Source organism: Spinacia oleracea, chromosome 4 (genome assembly GCF_020520425.1).
Source record: "Spinacia oleracea cultivar Varoflay chromosome 4, BTI_SOV_V1, whole genome shotgun sequence".
NCBI classification, from domain to species: Eukaryota; Viridiplantae; Streptophyta; class Magnoliopsida; order Caryophyllales; family Amaranthaceae; genus Spinacia; species Spinacia oleracea.
In genome coordinates, this window is record NC_079490.1 from 107519218 (window position 1) to 107538421 (window position 19204).

The 19204-nt window shown below is 34.9% G+C and overlaps 2 long non-coding RNA genes across 2 annotated transcripts; one reads left to right on the plus strand and one right to left on the minus strand.

Annotated features, from left to right (window-relative positions):
• Nucleotides 1–6903: 6903 nt before the first annotated feature.
• Nucleotides 6904–12592, minus strand: LOC110797109 (uncharacterized). Its single transcript, XR_002535761.2, has 3 exons — nucleotides 12472–12592; nucleotides 7253–9256; nucleotides 6904–7143 (listed from the first exon to the last, which is right to left on the minus strand). It is a non-coding gene; the product is annotated as an uncharacterized lncRNA (long non-coding RNA).
• Nucleotides 12593–14537: 1945 nt separating this feature from the next.
• LOC110797113 (uncharacterized) lies at nucleotides 14538–17292 on the plus strand. The gene is made up of 3 exons (XR_002535762.2): nucleotides 14538–14871; nucleotides 14956–15029; nucleotides 16898–17292. It is a non-coding gene; the product is annotated as an uncharacterized lncRNA (long non-coding RNA).
• Nucleotides 17293–19204: the final 1912 nt, after the last annotated feature.

The following is a 19204-nucleotide window of genomic DNA, read 5'->3' on the forward strand; positions in this document are numbered from 1 at the left end:
TGCCACCTTTCTTAGCATTCCTCTTCTTTCCAGATTTCTTGAACTTGCCCCCACGCACCATAAGCACATCCTGCTTATCACTTTTGAGCGTCTTTTCAGCGGTCTTCAGCATACCGTGAAGCTCAGTGAGCGTTTTGTCCAGACTATTCATACTGTAGTTCAGTTTGAACTGATCATACCCGCTATGAAGAGAATGGAGGATGGTGTCTATAGCCATTTCCTGAGAAAATTGCTGATCCAGCCGACTCATATTCTCAATGAGTCCAATCATTTTGAGAACATGTGGACTTACGGGCTCGCCTTTCTTAAGCTTGGTCTCAAGAATTTGCCTATGAGTCTCGAATCTTTCGACTCGAGCCAGATCTTGGAACATGTTCTTCAACTCACTGATGATTGTGAAAGCATCTGAGTTGATGAACGTTTTCTGTAGATCCGCACTCATGGTGGCGAGCATTAGACATTTCACATCCTTGTTGGCATCAATCCAACGATTGAGGGCTGCCTGAGTGACCCCGTCGCCTGCGGCTTCGGGCATCGCCTCTTCTAGGACATACTCCTTTTCTTCCTGCATAAGAACTATTTGCAAGTTCCTTTGCCAGTCAAGGAAGTTTTTCCCGTTCAACTTCTCCTTTTCGAGAATTGATCGAATGTTGAATGAATTGTTGTTTGCCATATTAAAAACTACAATTGAAAAGAATAAACAAATAAATAACCATTCACAGTTTCTCTTAATAAACTTAAATTCTAGCATACATGCATAATTCAATGTTTATTAAGCATTTTATTCAAGTTATGTGTTCCGGCAGGTGTGAATAAAATGATTCCAAGATCCTAAAATCATTGAAGAACTAAGCACAGTTTGTCGACTTAATCCTAAAACATCTTAGGTAAGCAAAAGCCTTTTTCTAATATTCTAGAAACTATTCTTGGTTGATAGGTACGTCTAAGAACTTATTAGGTAAACCTATCAATTTTTCCACGACATAAAAGGACTCCTTACTTATATCGTTGAGTTTCACCAAAACGAACATGTACTCACAATTATTTGTGTACCTTGCCCCTTTAGGACCAATAAGTAACACCTCGCTGAGCGAAAACTATTACTAGATTGATGTAAAGGATATCCAAGCAAGTGTATATTTTGGCATGGCACCTTTTAACTCAATTTTTAAGTTTGGAACTTAAGGCTCTTACTATGTTGGTTAGATTTTAAGTGAACTAAAATCCTTAATCATGCAACATAATCAAGCTTTTGATCTTATGCATTTCAAGACATATTTAAAGCAATAAATAACTTAAAGCATGCATAAGATAAATGTGATCTAGTATGGCCCGACTTCATCTTGAAGCTTTAACTTCAAAGTCCGTCTTGAAAATCTCCGTGGGAGGCACCATTTTCTTCAAATAGGATAAGCTATAATTAAAACTAATTACAACTATTTGATGGTACGCAGACCATATTTGAATTGAAAAACAACTTTGGTACTTTAGACCAATTACATTCAAAATTAATGGTACGCATACCATATTTTCTATCCTATTTGAGCCATACTAGTCACTTCATAACCTGCAAAACAGTACATATACAATATATACCATTCACCCATTCATTATCATGAATGGCCCACATAGCTGGTTAGTAAAACACATTATGCACCACGTAAACATTTGCAGCAATTAATCAAGGGCACCAATAATCTACCAATTATTCAGTCCTTATTAATTCTAATCAAGTTGTTTTAACCTTAAGGATTTGTAGACCTAATCAAGAGTTTATGACTAAAAGGGCTCCCACTTAAACCAATAAATTCATATGCTTTACTAATTTTAAACATAAAAATGTATTTCTAGTCTAACCGGAAACATACAAATTTAATTAAAATTTAAAGCTCATATAAATTTATAATTGAATCCAAAAAGTTTAATTTAATTTCAGTCGTATTTAAATTAATTCATGATTTTAATTTTAGTAAAATAATTAGAATAAATAAAATTTATTATAATTACAATATTCAAAATTAAAATCCAAGAAAATAATTTAAATTATTAATTTTAAAATTAATTAAAATTACGTAAACTGAAAATTTCAAATTAAAATTTCAAAACGATCTAATCGCAACGCAACAACCCCACGCAACGTACGCCCATGGGCCACACGCACACAGCCATCGCTGGCCATGTGCGCGCAGCCCATGCGCTGCGTCGCATAGCTGCTGCTGCTTTCCTTCGCAAAGCATCACGCGAGCTGGTGCTCGCTGCGCGCGCGCCAGCGCTCGATGCACGCGAGCCATCGCTCGCTGCGTTCGCTCGCCAGCGCTCGCTGCACGCGCTTGCCAGCGCTCGCTTTGTGCGAGCCAGCGCTCGCTGCGCGAGCTTGCCAGCGCTCGCTGCGCGCGCTTGCGCGAGGCAGTGCGCGCTGTGGCGCAGCTCGCTTGCTGCCCACACGCGACTGTTGTGCCTTGCTATCGCCCTCGCCCATTCGTCCATTACACACAGCCCACGACACAAGGCAGGGCTGCTGCCTTGCGCTCGTGCACCATGGCCTTGCTCATTGCATTCGTGCCGCATGGGCGACGAGCTCCCTTGCTCGTCGTCACATGCCCGCACTATACAACACCCCTTAAGGGTAACACGTAGCGTCCATTGCTTTGTGCGTGCAAGTTATATGAGCGAATCGCATAAAATTTAAAAAAAATTATATTTAAAATTAATGACAAATTAATAAATAATATTAATTTCATAATTTTAGGGCGAAAAATCGAAAATTTATTATTCAATTGATTTCCGATTATCATGGATTCAAGCCTAGGTCATAAAAATTTAAAATTTATCATAAATTTACAATTTTTATGGTGGTTTTCAATCATAGGTATCTAATTAAATTATAATTAATTATGAAAATCAAATTAATTCTAAATTATTCTAATTTTCAACAAATTAATCATAATTACAAATTAGATTGCATAATTAACAAGGCTAGGCATTCAAACTTGTTAAACATATACAGTAGGTCAATCAAAAATTCAAGATTTATCAACAAGAATCGCAAATATTTAATTTAACATCTTAAATTTACGAAATTTTGCATTCGAAAAACTAAAACCTCCGAAAAGTCATAGTTAGGCTTCGAATTTGAGAATTCTGGGTTCGGCAGAAAAATATTAATTTTGTCAAAATTTTAGAATGCCTTTTACATGCGAAATTGATACAAAAATCACTCGATTTGGATGAGTAACGAAGAAACTGCCGAAAAACTGCGTACGTATAATTAAATAAACGCAATTTGCAATTAATTAACAATCACGAAAATTAATCACCCCTTTTAATTCTTGCAAATTTGTAATATTTAACCATGTTCATGCATTTAGATTATGAAAATAATAAGAGGCTCGTGATACCACTGTTAGGTTATGATACATATGACAATTCATAAATCATGCGGAAAAACCATAAAGCCAGGAAAACATATTATTTACACATAATCATTTAGCATAGTTTAGATGCATACTCTTTGTTGCGTGCCTTCCCTAGCTGCGCCCGAACCGAACAAGAACAAGTCTTTAGGACTCCAAGTGTCGTCCCTCCGTAGATAGTCCACAGCACGTCCGGATCCGCCTTAAGATTGACCAACTAGAATCGCCCTTAAGGTACTATTATTTTCGGCACTTTTATAGGCAAATGTGACTGAATTTTTCTCTCTAAAACTCACTTTGAATACTTGAATAAATTCTGTAAATATGTGACCCTAGGCACCTATTTATAGAGTTATGGAAAAGGATTTGGAATCCTATTAGGATACTAATTTATTTAATTATAACCCTACTAGGACTGTAATTAAATAATCATTATCTAATAGTTTTAGGATTTAATCATATTTCGAATCCCGATTGCTTTAGGATTCCCGCACAAGCATTGCACGAGCACCGTACACCCGCGCAAGCCTTGCGGCCCACGCTAGGCGCACAACGCTCGGCCCACTGCTGCTGTGCTCTCGCGCGCGCGCCCCAGGCCTTGGCTGGGCCTGGCCTTGCGCTGGGCCTGGTCGAGGCTTGGCACGCGATGGTGCGTGTTGGCTCGCTGGGCGATGGCCTGGCTTCGTGCTGGGCCTTCGTCTAGCGGGCCTCGTCCGATGCTAATTCGTACGATACGCTTCCGATTAAATTCCCGATTCCGGAATTCATTTCCGATACGAACAATATTTAATATTTCCGATTCTGGAATCAATTTCCGTTTCGAACAAATATTTAATATTTCCGTTTCCGGAATTATTTTCCGATTCCGATAATATTTCCGATTCTGACAATATTTCCGTTTCCGGCAATATTTCCGATTCCGGCAATATTTCCATTTCCGATAATATTTTCCGATACGTACCATGTTTCCGTTTCCGGCAACATCTACGACTTGGATAATATTTATATTTCCGATACGATCCATATTTCCGTTTCCGGCAATATCATCGTTTCCGAAGTATTCATTTCTTGCCTGTGACGATCTCAGCTCCCACTGAAACCAAGATCCGTCGATTCCGAATATCCATAGATGGAGTATTTAATGCCATTAAATACTTGATCCGTTTACGTACTATTTGTGTGACCCTACGGGTTCAGTCAAGAGTAAGTTGTGGATTAATATCATTAATTCCACTTGAACTGAAGCGGCCTCTAGCTAGGCATTCAGCTCACTTGATCTCACTGAATTATTAACTTGTTAATTAATACTGAACCGCATTTATTAGACTTAACATTGATTGCATACTTGGACCAAGGGCATTATTTCCTTCAGTATATTCATTTGTAAGTCTGGATATGAATTCTTATGAGCTTTTTCCATAAATTCATTTAAACCTTTAATGATTTCAGTTTTAGCTGCCTAGCAGCAAGCCAACAGCTAGCTTGAGGTCCTCTGCATTATTTGATTTTCATATTTCTTCTTATGCATTTCTATGTTACTACATAATCTAATTCTTGATTTTCTAGGTTGATCTAAGTGAATATGTGTAGTAACATGAATTTGTGTTCGATGCGGTGCTACACGGAATCGAATTAAATCGAACGAAAGTAAGTATTTTTAACAAAAATTGAACGAAATCAAACTAAAGTTATGAACGATATCGATGGTATTCAAGTGAGGTAGGCAGCGAAGGCAGCAAATCCTAGCTCTTCCAATCCAGCAGCGGTGGCGACAGCGGCGAAGTCGGAAGCGAGGGAGGCAACAAAATTCTCGAAAATGAGTGAAGAAAGAGAAAGTGATGAAACATGCATGATGCTTGTTCTCTCACTCTACTCAAGTCTGGCCCTGTCTTTACTTCATCTTTTTTTTGTTATTGATTTTCAGTTTAAAACTAGACATAATTACCAAAATGTATTCACTCGTATTTTTTGTCAATTTCTGAATATTTGCAATAAATTTAGAACATGTTTGAATACATTTTAAAACATGCTTGAACAAATTTAGAACATACTTGAATAATTATAACATGCTTGAATGGATTTAGAACATGCTTGAACAAACTTTGAACACTGTTGAATAGAGTTAAAACATGCTTGAATAAATTTAGAACATGCATGAATAAATTTAGAACATGCGTGAATAAATATTGAAACACGGTTGAATAAAGTTAGAACATGCTTGGATGAATTTAGAAATGTTGAAAAAATTTAGAACATTTTTTGAATTAATTTAGAACATGCTTAAATGGATTTAGAACATGCTTGAATAAATTTAGAACATGGTTGAATAAATTTATAATATTTTTAATAATTTTAGAACATGCTTGAATTAACTTAGAACATCTTTAAATTTTAGAACATGTATATATGTATTTGTGTTGACTAGGTTATCATGTTCTAAATTTAGAACATGGTTGAATAAATTTAGAACATGCTTGAATAAATTTAAAACATGGTTGAACAAATTTAGAACATCGTTGAATAAATTTAGAACATGCTTGAATAAATTTAGAACATGAGATTGAAATTTTAGAATATGTATATGTGTTGACTAGGTTCTCATGTTCTAAAGTTAGAACATGCTTATATAACTTTAGAACATGCTTGAATAAATTTAGAACATGTTTGAATGGATTTAGAACATGCTTGAATAAATTTATAACATGGTTAAATAAATTGATAACATGTTTAATAATTTTAGAACATGCTTGACTTAATTTAGAACATGAGCTTGAAATTTAATTTAGAACATTTATATGTATATGTGTTGACTAGGCCAGGTTATTGGACGGGTCAGGGCGGGTCATTAGCGGGTCATATGAAAATACATGCGGGTCAGTGTCGGGTCAAGGTCATAAGGGCCAGGGTCGAGTCAGGGTCGTAGCCAAAAGCTAATAGGGTATATAACGGGTCAGGGTCATACCAAAAAAATAGCTTTATCAGTATTGTCTGCCCATACATTTATATTATGTCCTGAAGTTATGCTTGTCATATGTCATATTTCACAACCTCATATTCATCCTAATAAAGAAATCGGGTTAACAATAATCAAGTTTTTTTATTCATACATAGTAACATAATTGAGTGGTGATGATGACATGATTTATGGGAAAGCTGAGTGTTTTAACAATAAAGAAGATTACAGCAGCTGAACTGCAGCTGAACTGCAATTGCAAAGTACACCGATGGTCATACAGAGTTCAAGTTCAGTAAATCAGGACTTTACTATTTCATCAGTAGCAACAAATACAACTGCAACAAAAATAAGAAGGTTACTGATGTGGTTATGGATGATAGAAGCAACAAAAACATCAAGGAATTTCTTAAACCATAAAAGAATCAAAATAAAGTTTAACTCAGAATCAGTTCAACTGAATAAGTAAGAAATACATCAATGTAAAACCCTAAATTGTAGAACAGTTAATCCAGAAAAGGAGTCAATCCAAAGGATAATTTCTTAAACCCAACAATTCCATAACATGAGCATGTCCACCTAGTAGCTGAACCAGATAGATTTAAATTCACTAAATCAGTACAAATAGAGATCAAATCAACAACTATACAGTAATTGCTTCAATCATACGCGCAGAATCCTATTTCATATGCCAATTGATGCTGATCAGAAGTACATAACCAGCCATCCGAACTGCAGCACCCTCAAGTGCATCAACATCAGCCCCTTCAAGGAACCCTTAAGTAGAAATAAGAAAGCAAAAATAGTCAAACAGCAGCAACAGATAGACAAAATAAAGGGGTCTGCATCATAATTGAAAAAAGCTAATTAAGAAGCATCATTATACCTAAAAAAAGGGGTTTACATCATCATCATCATAATCATCATCTTCTTCTTCTTCATCTTCTCTAACTATCTCGTCATCAAACTCAAGATCAAACTGCTCTTGATCTTCAACAGAATCTCCACGATGCCAATCTTGCAAACAAATCAAAGCTTCAATTGTTTTGGACTTTAAGGCACTACGAGATGCCAAAACGGTCTTTCAACCAAAACTAAAGGCGGACTCCGAAGCTACGGTACATAGGAATAGTTAACAAATCTCGTGCCATCTTTGAAACCACAAGATATCTCTCAGAACTTTGATGCCAAAACTCTAGAACATCCAATTCCGAGTTGAGATCAAGAGCATCTCATCTAAGTACATCTCAAGTTGTGACTTTCCTACTTTAGACCTTGTACTAGTGCCGACAAAATGGTCATAATCATCAAAGTGGTTCTTACTTCCTAAAGTAGTAGCAGGAGAAGGATAGACTATTGTAGGTGAACTACTAGCATATTGTAATTTGTAATCCATAAACAAGGAGTTCATAGTCGCTAACACCAAATTTAATCATCTTAAAGGCTCGTCACTACCAAATAACTTACTAAAACAATATTCAACAAATTTGACCTTATACCTTGGATCAAGAATGGCTGCGCAAGACAAGTGCAAGTTGTATTCGGACCAATACTTGTCAAATTTTATAAGCATTGGTTGAACCATATCCTTTAAAAACATGTGAGGACCATTTCCCGCCTCAAACAAATGACGATGCACTATCCGTGCACCTTTGAAATACAAGTTAGCAGTAGGATATTTCACGCCCGAAAACATACAAGTAACTTCGTAAAATAACTCCAAAAAGTTGTGAATCACACTAACTTTCTCCCACTCATCCTCTGATGGAGTATATGCCTTAAATGGTGCATGATCCGAACTCTAATGAAGAAAAACTTCTTTAAAATAAAGGGTAGTGCCAAGCATTTTATAAGTGGAATTCCAACGTACTTGCATATCAAGGTTCAATTTCCTTTTTCCATCTAAGTGAAAATCTTCTCCGCACAATCATAGACCTCATCACCCCTATGAGAAGATTTGGTGACCATCTTTGTCAATGCACGAATTTTGTCCAATATTTCACTAATGCAGACAATCCTTTTTGCACAATAAGATTAATAATATGTGCACACAACAACGTACATGAAACAAAGTCTCACCATCAAGTAACCCTCCTTTAGGAACTAGACGTTTCTTCAAGGTGGACACCATCGATCACTTCATTATAAGTAGCATTATCAACCGTGATGGAAAGAATTTTATCATCCAACTTCCATTGATTAAGAAACATACTTAATTATTCATTAGCAATACTTATTCCATTATATGGAGGAGCTAAGGCCCTAAACCTAAGAATTCTCATGTCCAATAACCAGGCTTAGTGTTGACTAGGTTCTCATGTTCTAAATTTAGAACATTGTTGAATAAATTTAGAACATGCTTGAATAAATTTAAAACATGATAGATATTATTGACTTGTCCAACAAGTACGTACATAAGTCACGTCTGGGTTGGATCCCCATATCTCCGGTGTACACAAAGCCCCACCCCACCCTTGAACCCCAGTGACAATTGAACCCATGATTTTCTCTTACGTGCATACTACATAAAATGTAACCACAAGACTAAAGATCACACATATATAGTTTATTTTATATGGAGTAGTACGTAGTTATACACCCAAATCTTGCATGGCCTCGATATTTAGTTATTTTCTGTTTCGTGGAGGGATAAACTTAAACAATGGAATCTCATGGTGAGAATTGGTAGAAGATAATGATGGAGCCCTTTCATAGTCATTTTCTTGAGGTTGGAGATTCCCATGCTTCGTCTCCTCTTCTAAATTCACTCCTAAAGCTTTCGGATCGTCAATCAAACATATTGTTGCGATCACAAGTATTACTGCAACGCTTTGAAGCTTCATTTCAATTCGTACGTCGTCACAACTTTTCCATTAACAAAATTAGACACCTATAATATTTTTTAGTAAAAGAAAACAACACAAAAGTTAAGATAGTTGTCTCTCAAGACTGTGTTGAACAACTATAATTAATCAAGTCATTTCACTTGGAAAAATGCTACACTATATAATTAAGCCCTTAAAGGACTTTGGACCGGAAAATACTTCCATGAGAGTAGGAGGATTTGGAGTTGGCCTCATCTAGTTTACTTTTACTCTTTCTATTCGATATTATCAACCAGTTGACAAGTGCCTGAGATCAATTTCCGTCAATATCCTACCTAGTCCTCTACACCTAAACTTAGCATCAAGTAAAACAATGACAAAAGAATAAAAATTACGTAGTACCTTTCAAAATACTAAACATATATTTTCACCAAGTAATAGGATAATTGCTTTAAGTGGAGATTGAGAGAAAATTATTTACATAAATGATCAATACGTAGTATCCTCTACTTACTAAAAAGAAGCGGAACATGCTTCCATGTTTTACATTATTTTTCTTGCCCATTATGCCCCCAATCTATATAAAGGTGTCTCTAATAATGTATGTGTGTCACGTATTTTCTGTAATCACTAGAACATGCCACATCATCTGATTAGCAAGAAATATATATCACATATAACATACATCAAAATTTTATTGCAATAAGATTTGAACATGGGATCTATCAAATGAAAAATAAAGATCTTACCATCTTAGCCAACCATTAGATATGGTCTTTATTACACAAAAATATATATAACTTGGAACATCCAAGCGTATAATATATACACCAACTTTTAACATAATTCATACCACGTACATGATATTCAAAGTAGTAACACGGGGCATCGCCCGGGCACCAAACACTAGTTAAATTCATTATTTACCGTATTGCCATGCCCACTTAAAATATCATTAATCAATTTCCTTTTTTTTATGTTTTTTAAACAAAAAAATGCATGTCTCCTTTATACACATTTATACAAAAATCCAAAAATATGTAGGGGTGAGCGAGATCGGGTATACAGTCAAAAACTACAAGAACGAAAACATGAAGGATATAGAAGCAAAGATGATAGTGTTGGTGACAGCCTCCTGAGCCAAATCGAGAGCTTTATGAACTTGATCATCATCAACTTTTTAGATATGCACCAAAAACTCTTACCTTTATCAATATCATTATTCTATGTGATTCGCATTTAGATTCTTATTATAAAAGATGGACTCAATATCCCCTCTACTGAAACTTGTGTTACATCCAAATTAAATATATGGTTTTGATATAGTTAACTACAATAATTAACTAAACTACTCCTTCCATTTCTATAAGTTCATATAAACGATGTTGTCTGAAATATTTGCCATTACGAATGTATGTATGTAGGACACACGCAAGAGGCGAGAACGACGACCTTTTAAGATTGAAGTTTTGAGCTTCTTTGTAGTCAGTATACTGGTTAGGTGGCGTCCCCATTCTACATTGAAAGTTGTCTTTGGTGTTAAAAATCTCATAAATAACATGTACCAAGTACTTTCACAATCCTGGAATTTTAATAATTCCTCCGTTCCATAAACATCGCACCATCTTGTTTTTTACACTATTCACACTAGACCTTTGTTTATTTTTTGTGATTCCTACCTAAGAAAAATTGTAGTCATGTGAGATCTTGTTAGATTCGTATCAATAATATATATTTTTTTAATATAAAATGTTTGTAAATTTTACTTATACATAATTCGAGATATTAAGAGTCAAAATATGCGTTGGGAAGCGTAAGTCAATTTTGATGCAATATTTAAGGAAAGGAGAAAATATGAATTTCTGCTTGTTTAATAATCATCGTTTTGTGTTTAGTAATTTGTTTGTGTTTAAGTTTCCTTCAAACTATTATTTCTAAGTACAATATTCTCTCTTAAAAACATAATGTAACATTCTCGTAAACTTTAAATTCTTGTAAGTTGTAACTTTTCTTTTTTGTATGATCTCGTTCCTATTTTTATAAGCTCTTTATCCTCCATTTCAGCTTTTCTAATTTCATCAAATAATATACTCCCTCCGTTCTTGTATATTACTCCCTCCGTCCCTTAATACTCGCACCGGTTTGACCGGTGCAGAGTTTAATACACTTGAATTGACTTATTAATTTAATGAGTGGTAGTTGATAATGGGGTATTTTTTTTAATATAGTTAGTGAGAAATGTGTAAGGGATAGTGGGGGTGTGAATTTTTAAATAATTTCTTGTAGGGAATGGGTTAATAGGTAAGTGTGAAAAATAATATAATATTGGTAAAAAAATTCCATTTATAGAAGCGGTCCAAGTATTAAAGGACGGCCCAAAAAGGAAAGCGGTGCGAATATTAAATGACGGAGGGAGTAGTCCCCTTTCCGTATTGGGATATTTCTTTTGTTAGTTCATTTTACAATTTTTCCTTATTTGTTCAACAATTATTCTCCTTTTACCTTATAGGACAATTGTAATTCCCTTTTCTTCCCAAACAAATATGCAAGTGGGCCCTTTATTTTTATAATTGAACAACACTAAACACATCACCTACTCATATTTTCTTAACTTTTCTCTCTTCTACCCGCATGGGTGAGATTATTTAGAGATTCACATCCAAGGTGTCATTTTAGTGGATTGTTCTATATTCCATAAGGGACTAATAAACAAGAATGGAGGGAGTAGGTCTTATTCCTATGACCCATAATCTTATAATTGTGTTTCCTGTTTCAAAATTACATTTATCTCAAGTGCCTAAGCTTGTTTTGAATATACGTTTTTTCTGATTACGTACAAGTTCATTAAGCTTCTTTGAACTATAAGCTTCTTTTGACTAATGTGCATATTTACGAAGGTAGTCTACAGGAGTACATTTCTAGTTTTGGATGTAAGAAAAACAAACTCTATGCAATTAAATATACTATATTACTTTATACAAACAATAAAATGTATGCAAATATACTAATTATATTCTACGTATATAAACATTTTAGTATCTTACATGACATGCAACACACGTCTCTTGAAGTAGAACTAGGGGGGAGAGGCAATATTCCTACAAAACATCCATCAAAGCGCGCAATCGATAGGATTTTGGCCTAATGACAGACTAATTAAGGGCATATATGTGACTAGATGGCGTGTTCGAATTCCCCCCTCATTTTTTATGCAATACCCTTAAATTATGGCTCATTTAGATTAAAAAATTAAAATCAATCAAAGTAGCGAAAAACTTACAGAAATCCAGATGAGCTTTGAGCAAGTCTTAAACCATCCAATTAAAAGATTAATCTTTATATAGACAAATGGCTGAAGATGGATGAGGTAATTTCAAATTAATGGAGTTACCACAAATGAGGCAAGACTAAGTGGGTTATCAATTAATCCACTTTTTTAATCAAAACAACAACAATTAATTCAATGAGATATATTGATTACCACTACAAAGACATAGGTTTTTCTTCGCAACTTGTCTAAATTTCAAGTGCATTTCAACAAGGCTTAATGCTCATAATAGTTATTTCCTCCGTTTCTTAACACTCGACCCATTTTGACTTTTTGCACTATTCACATAATTCACTTTGATTCTATTTTATTTCTAGTTTATGAAAACAAATGTCAGTATATAATATATTGTTGACTTCATCTTAATATACATTTTTAAAATATTTATATTTTTATAAGTTTTTATAATATATAGTTAAAGAAATTGGTGTTCAAAGTTGTGCATTGACAAGCGTGTCCGGTCAAAACAAGTCGAGTATTAAGGGACGGAGGGAGTACATCAATACATTTTTTTCAACATGGCTTAATGCTCAAAAGTAAATAGTTACTACTCTCTCCGTTTCTTTATAAATAGAAGTATATTACTGACACTCACTTGTCAATGCACCATTTGATTGTTAATTATCTATATTTTTCTATTTGTAAAAATTATACAAAGTTGATATTTTAAAAAAAAGTGCATTGTTTTTGTTCTAATACGAGGAGTTCCCACCGCCTTCGGCGAGTAGACTAATATCCCGCGGGAGTTTGCATGGGTACCTCGATGGGCAGCATTCCTCCCAGTTGAGATTTTTTTCATACCCAAGGCTCGAACCCGAGACCTTGGTTAATGAGTAAGAGACACTTAACCACTCATGCTAACCTAAAATTAAAAAGTGCATTGTAAATTGAGATTTTTTTGTTGTTTTTTTTTAAAGTGCGTTGTAAGTAATCTAACAAAATTTTACATAATAACATTTGATTTTGGCACGTAGATTATGAATTTTACATAATAAGCATTGTGAATATGCATTTAAGCCTCAATCAAACAAAAAGAAATTGCAAGCTAGTCCCTAACTACAACCATTGAAGATGCTCTTAACCGTTAAGTAGGTAGCTTTAAAATCTTACTTTGTATTTGTTTATTTATTTATTTATTTCGTCAATTTTCTTTACTACTATCTTTCCACTGTCACAGGACTCACAACAACGCGCAATTTGGATTATACACCCGGTGCACAGTACTCATCGTGCATCCCGATGAACATTTATTGAATATCTAATGAATATGGAGATGATTTCAATGTACATCTACAAGTGAAATATTTCAACAATATGTTCTTTGTATTTGAAATATATATTTATTTAAAAATAGGGTACGCAATGAGCATTGTGCACCCGGGTGCATAAACCATATTTTGCCCAACAATAGACAATCTTCAACATAATCAAATATGTAAAAATGTATGAATTTCTCAATTTTACATTTTTTGTTTACTTCTAGAAAAATTATAGAAAAGTAATTATATGAAAACATGTAGTAATCATTTAGTATCGGACTATTTAGTTTTTCATTGTTTCTTTCAAAATCAATTGAAAAATTAGGTAAAATGGAAAAAATTTAAATTTTCTTAGTAATATTATCCAACGGTTTTCCCAATTAACTAACCAAACAACGTAAAAACTTTGTTTTCAATATTTTTTCTCGTCGAATAAATGAATACTAGTAATTTACTTAGTTTTGATTATTAACACATGTTAGTGTTTTGATTTTTCACATATTTCACTACAAAAAGTATCCCAAACATAGTGAAAAAGAATAAATTTTTATGATATGTTTGGATTGATGGTATTACGAAGTAATAAAAGTCAAAATAAAGAAAAATATGGTGATTTTGACTTGAATTTGGGATTGAAGCTTAAATGCATATTGGTAACAGGAAGAGAAAAGTGACTTGTTATACAACGGCATAAGATTTAACAAAAACGTTCTAATTTACCATGAACTTCCCACTATACCCTTATTAGATTTTTTTCCCAATTACCTGCCCCTTTACCTCCTTTACTGACTCTCTCCTCATCTATAGTTTTCTCTCTCCTTTCACTCTCTCTCCTCACCTTCACTGATAATCCGGCACCACTGTTATTGTCCACCGTCCTCCATCGGCGCTGCCCTTCGAAGTTACCTTGCTTGCTCATGTTCTCTCCTCTTCAAAGATCTAACCATTACAATTGAAGTCGTTGCTTGTTCCTACCTCCGCGGACTATATGTCGAAGGGATTTGAATTCTCCAGTTCCAACCACCGCCAACCATCGCTCCAGCCAACGATGCTCGTCAAGCCGCCTAACTAGCGTCTCCTCTTCTGTTCAAAGGTTTATTTAATTTTGCTTTCTTTTTGATTTATATATTTCTCAATAAAGATCCTCAATTTCTGAAATTGGATTCATATGGTGAAGGGTTCTTCGTATTTGTTGGAGATGAATCAAATAGTTGGATAGGCGTGAAAGGTGTGGTTGTCAAAGCCCCAAAGGTACTGTTCTTCCCATGGTTGTTTTGAATCTGTAAAATTCAGCAATGGTGAAGAACGAGAATGAGACTATGGTTGATCTAGTCTTGCCCTAGGGTAAGACTGTGTTAGATGTAGTCTGTTCAATGTTTAGACTCAACTAAAGCTAGTATTCCCTTGGGACCTGACTAGTTTTTTGGCAAGAATAAGACTAGAGCTGGTCTTATCTTGCCCGTAGGTCAGACTTTGTTAGACCTAGTCCTGTCAATGGTTAAGACTCAATTTACCTTAGTCTCCCCTTAGGGCCTAACTGAGTTTTGGCTAGTCCCGTTTGTATTGTTGGTGTAGTTGTAATAATAATAGAAATAAGGTTGAGAGTTTTAAAACTTTAATCATATCTGCAAAATTTCATACCTTATGAGCTTTAGTATTGAGTGTTAAATACATATGCTCTGAAATAACCTTTTAGGGATGCAAAATTCATAATTGTCTATGTTGGGATTTAATGAATAATTTTGTAGATTATTCATGTCAATTTTAAATTATTGTCACCACCTGACATATAATATGGAAATTGTGCATAACTGTTAAAAGTATATATAACATTTGGGAAGTTAATAGTAATTATTGGTATTAGGATTTACGAAAGTATATACATTTAGGAAGTAAAATATATAGATTGAATGATGGTTGATGGTGATGCACTAGCTAGGTTGAATGATTCTTTCTTTTGGAGAATTGGTTGTGACTTTGAACAAAAAAAAGAGAGAAAAGGTCTTATAATAAAATGAGTTCAGTTTCCAAGTACCATATTGAATTGCTGGTTGGCTATGATCTTTGAAAAATCTGAGTGAAGACCTAACATCTGATGTGAGCTAAGGATTACTAATTTGCCATTAGTAAAACCAGATGTGTAGTGTAACTCATGAATGAACTTATTTATTACATGACAAATTCATCTCCCTTGTATCCAACCTAAAGTAGTACCCAATAATCTTAATGTTATTTCTTTAAAATTTTGAATATAAATGAATTTCAAGATGCTTCCGTAGATGTGGTTCTTTTACTATCTGTTGTGAATTAGCATAACTGGAAAATTTAGAGGAAGAAACTTAGATTGATAATTCTGGAAATACAATATCAAAGTATAGGTATCAAGTTGTGTTTCACTCCAAAAGAGTTATACCAGACTAAGATAACAATTCAATTTTGGATATCCCCTCTTTCCCTTCTTTTCTGTATATATTGTATTGTTCATTCCCGTTTCATTCTGTTTCCTCTAATTTGTTTTATGTCATGTTCTTCAAGTATCTCAACTGATTCATAATGCAAATCTAGCTACACCCCTCCTAAGTGTGGTTCATTACGTTACTGGTCGTCCAAAAGATTGATAATGATAATTGTTGTAGCGATTATTTATAGTCTAGACATGCCTTGTAACAACAAGGACTTAGTTAACCTGGAAAAAATAATCAAACAAATTGCCATATTAAAAGGCAACTAGGCAGTAGTGATTGTTGGAGTCTTCTACCTCTTGTGTAAATAGCTGATAATTTTGAGCATAAAAAAAATGGTAAGAAAATATATAATTTGCTCTTTAACGCATATTGCATATGCACGAGCATGCATTTTAGTGAGCCTATTTTTTTCTCAGTAGTTGAATCCTTCTCTAAAACACCATTAAGACTCACTTACAAGTACGAGTAAAATCCACCTTATTTCTTAGTGCTAATACGTTTTTTACGAGATGCATTTGCAGCTTGTTTTCATATTTTTATCGTAAATACTTCATGCTAATAACTCCAGTTTCATGAAATATCCTTTTATGTTCAATCTGTTGGTCTTTATGTCATGGAGCTAACAATATTTTTCTTTCTTTTTTTGACAAAAAGAGATGACAACTAAGGGTAAGAAATATGGAAAAGGGAAAAGTGCAATAAAAAGGGAGAAACTTTCAGCTAAGAATGTTGCATCTAAGAAGGATGTCGCTACACAGGACTCTGGACCACGACATCCTGGTAAGCGAGGTTTGCTAGCCTCCGAGAGAAGGAAGCGTTCACGGGCGACTATTGTGAAAGGACATTTGCAAGCTTTTGTTTTTGTATTTTGTCGAATGGCCATTTCCAAATCTTTGCAGGCATTATTATATCAGCCACCACGTTTGCATTTAAAGTAAATACGTAAGGGGCCTCCACCATTTTTCTTATGGGATGTTGTAATAATTTCAAAACCTTGTTGAATTGCAATATCTTTAGTCCATTCAAAAGCCGCATTTCGAGTAGCAAAACTTTGATTAGTTTCAAAATAAGAACTACAGTTAAATTCCATCTCCACCAGAATCTTCAAACATATCCTATGAAACATAAACCAATTATACATATTTATTAGAATTACTATTAAACATAAAAGTAACCATCCGTATTTTAAGAGGAAAAAAAATCAGTGAAGGGCTGAACTAGGTGTAGTTCAGCTAGAACCATGGTAATAACTAACAGAAAACTAGTGAGGTCCATGGCATAGAATGGAGTAACCTCAGTCTAGCCCCTGGTATTTCCTACGTGAATTTCAGATTCACTCTATGGGCTACACTAATCTTTTGTGAGTTTGTCCCATTGGCTTCACTAGACTGTATTAGTCTACCCCATGGGCTACACTGAGACGATTTCAGTCAAGCCCATAGGCTACCTTCATTTAGATGTAGTCTTGCCCTATTTTCTCGAAAACGTACAAATTTCACACACTGTCATTACCTCGTGAACAATAGTTGTTCTACGACTATCGTCTTCAGTCATGCGAGATATTGTGGTTTTTCTCCTACATATAATGGAAATTGTGGATGTAATTGAACAAGATTGAAGAAATTTAAACTAAAATTTTGAAGAATCAAGCATGCCCAAAAGAGAGAAAGGGGATAACTCACTGTAATTGGGATGTATATGAGCGAAAAACAGTTCATCGGCTGAGGGAGGTCGAACACATTGCTCGAAAATACATAAATTCGCCGGACTCCGAGAAGCTCCGTGCACTGTGGTGGCTTCGGTGATTACCTGTGAAGTTGTGGTGGGTGGTTTGTTTAGGTCATTGGGTGAGAGAGATGGTAAAAAATATAGAGAGGTAAGAAAAAAAAAATAGTGAAAAGAAAATGGTAAATGAGTAAGGGTAAAACAGGAAAGATTAGTGAAAAATAGGGCGTCTTAACGTATTTGTAGGGCGTTGAATAACAACCCCGAAGAAAACTACCCTCACTATGAGGTTAATTGTTACCCTTGCTTTGGATAATAATTTCCTCCTTCCTTATCCTCACATCAGCACACTATGCATCATATAACACCACATTACCCTCCTTCCCTCGTCACACTTCTCTTAGAGTTCTCTTTGTAAGATAAAATGTCCTTTTAAATATAAAATGTTTATTCGGAACTGTTGTAATAAAATTTACCAGTTGCAGAGAGTCTATTTAGGAAAGTTCCCAACATTTCCCCAATTTGCCCTCGGTGTGGTGCCAATGAGGAGACACGCCTTCACTTGTTTAGAGAGTGTTGGGAATCTAGCATCCTTTGGAGTTATGTATTCCAAAGGTTAATTTTCACCTTTCATAGAAAGACTGGATGTTTTTTAACAAAGCAGTTTTTGAACTGAAAAAGATGAGACCATTTTGAGTCTTCAATGCGTTTGGTGTGGACTTTGTGGCTACTAAAAACATTCTACAGGGTAAATGAAAAGCGATACTGAAAATAAAGGAACCTGTTTGGGCACCGCCAACTGACAATAATATCAAGTTGAATGTGGATAGCAGTTGGAACTGCATGTCACAATGATGCAGGTGTAGAGGTGTGTTCCGTGGTGCATCTAGGACTTGGTACATGGGCTTCTCTAGTAAGCCAATGCCATAACTTGGCTAGCTAATGAACTGTATGTTATTCGTGATCGAAGGTCTTTTCATGGCGGTAGATTACAACATCTAGAAGTTAGAGTTGGAAACAGATGCACAATCTTTGGTCACTATTGGATCAATTTTATAAGCATGAATTGGTGCCGGTTGTTGCAAGTCTGATGACTAAGTGTGAAGCACATTTCTCGAGCAGACAACAAAGTGGCACATTGCTTAGCAAGTTATGCACTTAATATGGCAGTCGGGCATAAATTCTTCCTTAATATTCCACCATTTGCAAGAGTGGCAGGTGATCTCAAGGCAGTAG